The 8,900-nt window shown below is 38.9% G+C and overlaps 1 pseudogene; it reads left to right on the top strand.

Moving 5' to 3' along the window:
- Positions 1 to 3,042, top strand: LOC103933699 (annotated as a pseudogene).
- Positions 3,043 to 8,900: the final 5,858 nt, after the last annotated feature.

Here is an 8,900-nt window from a genome sequence, read left to right as displayed (position 1 = left end):
CTCATAAACTTATAGGAATATTAGAGGTAGATGTAAATGGTCGAACAAGCAGTGCCACTTCTTCATTAAGCAGGCGGCCTTTAAGTTTCTCACGTGTTCAACCTTCTCAAATAGATGACGGCAATGAAAGTGAATGTGTGTCAGCGGCAGGAGATATTGGGGATCGGGCTCTTCACAGCAACAGGCACAGTGAGAGTGGCAGCATCTGCTTGTTTCCTTCAGAGGACATTCAACTCCAATCCTATGGGTTCTGGGGTCGTAACCCTGTTACATCCACAAAGCAATTTCCCCCGTCTCTCCCTTGCCAGAGGAAATCATATCTCCTCTTTCCACTGATGCGATCATACACGACGACAAAAAGCAAGTGAGCTTTCGGTCGATACTTTTCTTATTGTATGTAATCTTTGTTAGAGATCCCTTACCATGTACAGGAGATTTGGTTTGCATTTTCATTGATCAGGAAAGGAACAAAGTAAAAAATGTTTGATTTTTTCCCCCTTTTTGGTTGGATTATGCTAGTAACTTTACGTTATTGCATTTGTGTTGAGAATAAGTCCCACATTGACGGGATGATGGACCTTGCATGTGCTTATAAGAGGTCGGCTACTCTCCATGTTGCCAATTGGTTTTATGGTGAAACCTCAACTTTCTTCATGATATCAGAACAGGTTGTCTCACATGTGAAGCCAAACGGCCACATGCCCTTCACGTCATCCCGTTGTGTTGTCCACGTGTTAGACTTGAAAATTCACCACACGTCATACGGTGTGTTGAGAATGAGTCCCACACTAATAAGAGGAGGGACCTTGCATGGGCTTATTTGTTTGACAAAATTTGGATCTTCAAATGTGGAAGAATACACTAGCCATATTCTTGTCTTTACAATTGAGATAACTAGATTTTATCATGCATTACAAAAAATTTCCTTGCTAGAAATATTTTTTTGTGGAAATCTGTCTAGATGAAGATGCTTATAGTGATCAAATTGTATCCGTTAACTTTATATTGTGGAACACTTGAGAACAACAAAAATATTTGTTCTCGAACATCTTTGATCATGCTGTTGTTAGATATTTCTTTCATATTAGGAAATGTACTTGTCAAGTTGATTATTTGACACGCATCATTGTGCAGGTCTTAACGAGATATCTGCTGCAAAAGTTGTTTGGCCCTGGAGTTGGTGGTGTAACAAGCAACCAAATCATTCTCTACCTTGATCTTCCTTCTAATATGCTCTCTCTCTCTCTCTCTCTCTCTCTCTCTCTAACACATTTACTCACTCACACATATGCACAAATGTATTAGCCCCATTATTTGGCAGTGTTTTATTGATAACATGTTTGTAAAGTTGTTAATCATGAGTGTTAGGAGGAACTTGTACTACACATGGTATCATAACTACTGAAGTTTAATCGAGTTCCTTAGTACATCTGTTTTCATAGTTTTTTCTCTACATCTTTTCATTTCCAAAGTCATATTTCTTGTAGTAATATGGAAAATGGTGGATGATCTTCCAATGCAGACTTTATTCCTAATGCATTTTTGTAGGTTGGTTCTTTCTTGATGGGGTGGTTGGGTGTTGTTTTCAAAAGAGATATCTCCAAATACGTCCAATTATTTGGCCACTGGATTGTCATCCGGTTACTTAAGAAGCCTGACAACTTTCAGCGGTTGGAAGCAGAAAATGATTGAACTCAGTGTTGAAGGCCATTGGGTGTTTGCGCTGCTCGGTTTTCTAATAGGTAAGATGTCATATTCTTTAGACATGCGGCTGGCTGTGGCAAGCATGGTGTTTGAATTTCATTTGAATCTATAGATGGTTTCAGCTTTAATGCTTATTATCCATGGATTAATCACAAACCCAATGTAGCTCATAATCTGGACTAATCTGAGCTTCTCCTTAATGCGATTGATTATATCAGGTTTGTTTCTTGCAGCCTACTCCATTTTAGGGGTAGAGACAGCAAAGGGTTTTAGGCAGGTTCTTGAGAAGAACTCAGTATGTGGTATCACTAGCTCTAGAAAAAGCTGGAGGGTTGACAGCTACAAGCATCACTTGGTAGCTTTCGCAGTGTTGTTGCTGATGCTAGGTTCTCTATGAGGTGCGAGTGGAATATTGTTGAGAGAGGAATTTAACAGCGACAGCAGCGAGGCGCAACTGTGGTTGGGTTGCATAGTTGGACCTTTTGGTGTGTGGATCCGGTGGTTCTTAGCCCGGCTTAATGGACGTGGATTAGGGACGACAGGATGCTTAAAATGGGTTCCATTTGGTACTCTAATTGCCAATATTTCTGCAGCTTGTGTCATGGCTGCCCTGTCTACTGTGAAGAGAGTGGTAAGCTCTTGTGACATGATCTGTGTCCTTATCCACTTGATAACTTGATCCTCACCATTACTTTTCGTGTGTTATGGCCTCGTGTTCGGGAAGCTTATATTTCACATATATTTGTCACATTATTAACTGGCAAGCTTGTTAGTTTGGCCCTTTTTTTTTTTTTTTTTTTTTTTTTTTTTTTGTCGTCGAGGTTTTAAAAGTGTCTTGAAGTGTAATCGTTTCTACTGCAATATTTTGTGTGTTACCTTTGTCCTGCATTGTCTTGATCCATGCACATGGTTGTTTAATAGAAAATCTAACGAAATTTAACTCGCAGAACTTTTACTGTTTGCGCAGGTGAAAATTGAGACTTGCGAAAAATTGTTGCAACAGGCATACGTTTCGGATTTCTGGGTTGCCTGAGTACTGTTTCTACCTTCATTGCTGAGTTCAATGTGATAAGAGAAAGCAAATACCCTTGGAGAGCATACGCTTACGCCATGGCTACGATATGCACCTCGTTTGGTTTGGGGATCCTGATATATTGTGTACCTATTTGGACAAAGGGATACGAGTAGTACCATGCTGACTTCAATCTGACTGAAGCACAGGATGTGACGACCCGTCCCAAATAAAAATATATTTTCTCCCCGAATGTATGTAAAATGACGATTATGCTCTCGTTGGCTTAGTGACGTGGATGTACGTATATAGTTTTAAATTATTTTTCTTGCTGACGTAATTAAATTGTACTCGACGTCACAAGCGTGTTGACGTGAGTTGGGTCAAATTAGAGTCGTAACGAGGAAGTAATGCATGTAAACAGGTAAGTTACGACCAATTATTTGGGGGCCCAATAAGGTTTTATTTTCTTTCTTCTTTCTGCCAATCCTGTAACCCACACACACACATACACATGTGTAACCTTCTTCTTTCCTCTCTTCTCGAAAATTCCTTTCGTCCGTGCAACCGAGAACACTTACCTTCAAACTAAACCAAAATTCTACGGATCGAGCTTGATGTTTCTAGATTCCTACTCCTCTTGAGCTCTAGACTATGGTGATACCTTTTGTTTGGTGATTTAACTTCGAAAACCCAGACTCCATAAACTCCGGCGAGGAGCTAAACTACTTTGACGTGATCGTGGGATTTACCTAAGGATTTAAGACTTGTGGTAGTCCCCATACAACTCCCTTAGCATCGTGGAACAATTTTGGAGTGTTTTAGACGTCACTCAGGTTTATCGAGTTGCAGACTTAGCCGGAATATCGAAGGATTTTCCGACCAATTTCCATTGATTTTAGGACCTCAAAGAGGTATGGTTATGTTCTCCTAGTTGAGAGCTTCAATTCTATATAAAATTTGTGAATTTTGGTGTTGAAACTAAGGTTTTAAGAATTTCTAGAAACCGGCGACATAGACAGTGGCCAGCGATGAATTCCGGCGAAGCCACCGAAAAAGGAGAAGAATATTCTGTCAACTTTGATGAAATATACTGACGACGTTAGGTAACACAGTTAGTTTTTGGATGGAATATTCTATTATTTAATGGAATATTCCCTAACGCCGTTAGGGATTCTGTCAGTGTGCTATGCACGTGCCTGCGCATGGCCGACGCGTGTGGCTGTGCCTTGGCCAGCGCATGAGGGTGCGTGGGGCGTCGGAAAATTATTCTAAAAATATGGGGATGCTCACGGTGTTGAGTAGGCCACGATGGTATATTCAAACACCCCAATTAAGCAACGTATGAGAAGTTATTACACGGTTTTGGGTATATGCTTAAAATTAACGTTGAATTAGTTGTTTCACATATAGGTGAGACGTTCCCGAAGGACGAGCATAACCAGGAGAGACTCGGGGGTTACGACCCTGCTATATACCAGTGAGTGGGCTTTTGGTTTATATTTATATATATGCATTTCCCAGAAACTGTTTTTAAACGGAATTTGATTTAAAATGCCATATCATGTTTGCTTTACATTTTAGCATACGCATTAGTATAGCTTTGCATAATATTGCATGATGTTGTGGAGGCCCAAGTAAGTTCAGGTAAGTATATATTGACAATATGGTTGCATAGTAGTTGATTATGAGTTGATGCACATAGAGCTCATTGTCCTGCACCCCGATGTTCGTGCTCCGCCCGTGCCTAGGGCCTAGCCCTTATGTGATCATTCACCTCCCGTACCGCACGTTCAGCTTGGATCCAAGTCAGGTGCCAGCTTGTCGTACAGACCACATTACTTGGTTCCGACTCGCAGGTGACCTACGATTCGTCACATAGCCTTCACGTGATCGTAGCACTTGCGCATACTTATTTACACCCAGCCTGTCGTACAGACCACATTTGGTGGTTCCGACTGGTGTGCAGGTTTAGTGTCGTACAGGTCAGTCACATTAGGTGACTCCGGCTAGCATATCACTTTTACATTGATTTATATCACCTTGCTTACATATTTACTGCTGAGATAGTGATGTGGCATATACTTGGTTTTCGTTACTCTTGAGCTTGATTTCTATAAATACATATGTATTACTATTTTTTGAGAAATTATATGGGTTTTATGGTGAGAGGTTATTACTTTTGGAAAGAGAAATGGTTTTGAAAAGCTTTGTTTTTGCCCACTCACACTTTCTCTTTTGCGCCCCTCCAGGTTTTAGGTAGAAGTTCGTGTTGGTGGCTCACGAGGACTCTACAGTGGTTCTAACAAACATCAAATAATGTAGGAACTTCCTCTCATATTATGTATAATTACTATTTAGCTTGTTGGGCTGCACTTAGGTTACCTATGCTCTGAGTATGTGAATTTATACTTTAAACATCTTCACTCGTACTTATATACTTACCTAGTGTAAAGTAGCTAGTTTGGTTTCAATTTACTCACATATTTGTATCACTATCACTTCCACACTGCGCACATGGCTACGTCACCCTTACATGACAGCTAGCATGCCTCGATTTAGGTTGGGGTGTGTCACAGGACATGCAAGAGATACTTACACGAAATATTTTTCATGTATCTATCTCTGCCCTTAAGCAATGAGACAGATACATGGGGTATGCACCCAGTTTCATGTAAGTTTCTATTGTCTCGCAGAAGTATCTCCAGACAGGGCTGCGACTAATGCCAGGTTGAACACCAGTCGGGTTCTTATTGTACTCTACTATATTTTACATTTCACTCGATAGCTTCATAATTTTTTGTAATCTTTCAACAGAATTGAGATAAGAATTCGTCCATTATAAGCAAAGATAAATTATGACACTAATTGCACTTGCTGCCATATTATATTCAAATTGTGATTTGTAAATAAAGAAACATGACTTTTTTCAAAGAAAAAATTACAATGATATATTTTTAATAAAGAGGATGAAGATAAAGTTAAGTCATATAATAAGTCAATGGTAATAATTAGTTTAAAATATTCATTCACGAGATTTAGGCATATGACCTCTTTTACAAGTGAAAAGAAATACAACCGTAATTATTTAGTTTGAACTATTCATTTACGAGATTAGAACCCTTAATAATAAATATATAAAAATATAACTAGACTGTAATAGTAAATAGTAAAAAAAAAGTTAGACTCTTTAATCGAATATTTATCAAATATAACAAAAAATTAACCCTTAATTTCAAAAATGTCATTTTTTTATAAAATCTTTCAAATATATCCAAAATTCAATCTAAATAGACAAAAATACCCTCAATTTTAACAATCAAATAAATTAAAGGTTTTTTAGCCAAAATGATTTGTGACATTGACATAACTCTTTAATATGGTCCTTAACAATTAATGATAATCAATAGTAATGTTCTTGAATTTGTCTATCATGAATTATTTTTGTCTTTCTTTGAATTTGTCCATCTTGATCATTTTAGTTTTTTTGTGAAAAATATGTCAATTGCTCTGTTAGTGTGATGATATGGTGCCACATGGGTCTCACAAATACAATTATATAAGGACATGTGGATTAACTTTAAAAACTATTTTTATATTTAAAACTAAAAATGATATTAGTAAGAAAAAAAGTGTTGAAGGCATGATTGAAATTCTGCGGCTCCCACTTGCAGTAACCACGACGGCGCTCAATGTCGATGATGAGGAGGTCGAAGGGATAGGGTTGTGGTGGTGGATTGTAGAAGCAAAGGTGAAGTTGGACCGGAGCTTCAGGCGACAGTAGCTAAAAAATCTTTAATTTATTTAATTGCTAAAGTTAAGAGTATTTGTGTCTATTTACGTGAAATTTTAGATATATTTGAAAATCTTTATAAAAAGTGACATTTTTTCAATTAAAAGTTAATTTTTAATTATATTTGATAAATACTCCTTTTGATAACCCTCAAACGTCTGTATCAAAAAAGAAAAGAAAAAAAGCCCAACACATCAACTCGGAAATTTATAATTACACCATTTCCTTAAAAGTAGTTTGGTTGTCGAAATATTTAGTCTTTTCCCCCAACCCCCACGTGATTACCTCCTCCAAAAGTGGTTCTGGGATATGACACTTCCACTACAATATTGTCTAGTACAATCAAACTCGTCTCGTCATTTTCTTTCTTTTCTTGTGTAAGTATAACTTTTTTTAATAGATTACGCATTCTAAACTATAAATGTTTTACGAACAACTTGTAATTCAATTAATTAAAATATATATTTTTGTATTTGAAGTTGTGAGTTTAAGTTTTTTTATGTTCTTTATTTCTGTTGATCCTAAAAATTACAAAACCTACGCGGCGCGCAGGCCAAGTAACTAATAAGCTAACTAAGTCCTTCGGTTGAATGCGGGGGCGTGCTAACTCGTTGGCCAAGCTTGGCCGAGGAATAAAATTTGTTGATGTTGCGTTGAGCGCGTTGCTGACTTTTTTACCTTGCGTCTGCGACCGAGGAAGGAACACTTTCGGTCTTCGGATTCTAGAGCCTAAAGACAAGGCTGCTAGTTCTGCGAAGTTCATAAATCGTTGGCACCCGATTCGGTCACCGTGATTATATTCGTTAGAGTATAAGCACGTAGAATCGACACCAGACTATACAGACAGAAATATTCAAAGGTGATGTATGTCCTGATGGTGAATGTGGTTCAGCCGTCAGAATGCCGAACTCTGAAACTCACTTGTGAGTATTCAATCATAGAATCACTCGGCGTCCAGTACGCCGAATGTTGTAGCTAGTAACACCTTACTTCGCCGAGAAGGCTAATAAGATGACCTCTGCCAACAAGGATTCGAAAACCCTTTTCGGCCAAGACTTGGATAGGTAACCAGTCGGCCTCGACGCAGTGCTGTTTATCCAAACTGAAGGTGCTCCTCGGTCGGCTGATTCTACGGCAACAGTGGTGTTTATCCAAACTGAAGGTGTTCGCCGGTTGCCTCCACAGTGCTGTTTATCCAAATTGAAGGTGTGTCGGCGAGAAAAAGAAAATAAAAATCTCAAGCTATTTGAGAGGTTTTGCGTAGGGCAATTGTGTGTTGAATTGAAGGTCCTCAATTGTTGCATGATTTCTTGTATTTATAGCACCAACTCTTTCTTAAGATCGAATTAAACTCCTATCTAGATTGGGAGTTCTTGTTTCGTTCCAACTTTGCTTCGAACAACCCTACTCCTATTAGGACTTTGGACCTATCCCCTTTCAGGGCTTTATTCATTGTTGGTCGAGAATCCTAATTGCACCCGGACTTCCTCTATCTTCTTTGCTTATCTGAACTACTTCTTCTTGCGATAGGACTTGACCATCCCTGCTAAATGGCCCGGAATCATCAGGCAGCCCATAGTATTTTGACACGGCTTTGGGCCGAGCACAAACCTACACTCGGCCCAACAATATTATTTTGGGCCCAAACATTGCCCCCTCGTTTATGAGGTCGTCGACTGCCAACCTTTGGTCGGATCTCGACCTTGAAGAAATGACAACATCTTTTGCCTTTAGACTTAACTGTTCTTGATAACCATTACCATGCACATTTATGGGAGATGATTGCACGATCCTCATTACTCTCGACATACTGCCACGTGTCAATCTTCCGATAAACCTACCATTTCTCAATCATGGCCCTCGAAAACATGCGCCCGTTGAAACGTCTCTTCCTCGTTAATGCATTAAAACTGCCTCTGACGCAATCGTGCACCCCAAATCCCTGAAAACCTTGATCATATCCTTGAAGATTCCCAAAATATCTGAAATGATTGGCCATTTCTCGGTTAATTTTCCCCTAAATTAAAAAATATAGTGCTTCCGAATACCAAATGTTTGATCTTCCTTTTGACACGCCTATAAATACCTGAATTCCCTTTATTTGTACTCACGTTTCCAGAAACCTTCAAAGACTCTCTCAGCCATTTTGCTTTCTAACTCCCAGAAACAAACTCCTGCCCTAGAAAACCTCCCAAGCATTCTTCCAAATTCCAAAATAAGTTCTAATACCTTCATTTCCAAGCTCAGCGATGAATGCAGCAAATGCAAGAGCTTCATTAGTCTGAATGCCATCAAAACTCTACGTTTCGAAGGTGACCTGAGCATTACCCACCAAATCCTAGGGCCGCTTTTCAAGGATACGATTCCTTTGTCAATTATTACTCTCTTCAA

The sequence above is a fragment of a genome, unplaced genomic scaffold (genome assembly GCF_019419815.1).
Source record: "Pyrus x bretschneideri cultivar Hongxiangsu unplaced genomic scaffold, Pyrus_bretschneideri_v1 Contig17, whole genome shotgun sequence".
Taxonomy (NCBI): domain Eukaryota; kingdom Viridiplantae; phylum Streptophyta; class Magnoliopsida; order Rosales; family Rosaceae; genus Pyrus; species Pyrus x bretschneideri.
This window is presented reverse-complemented; position numbering and strand designations above follow the sequence as displayed.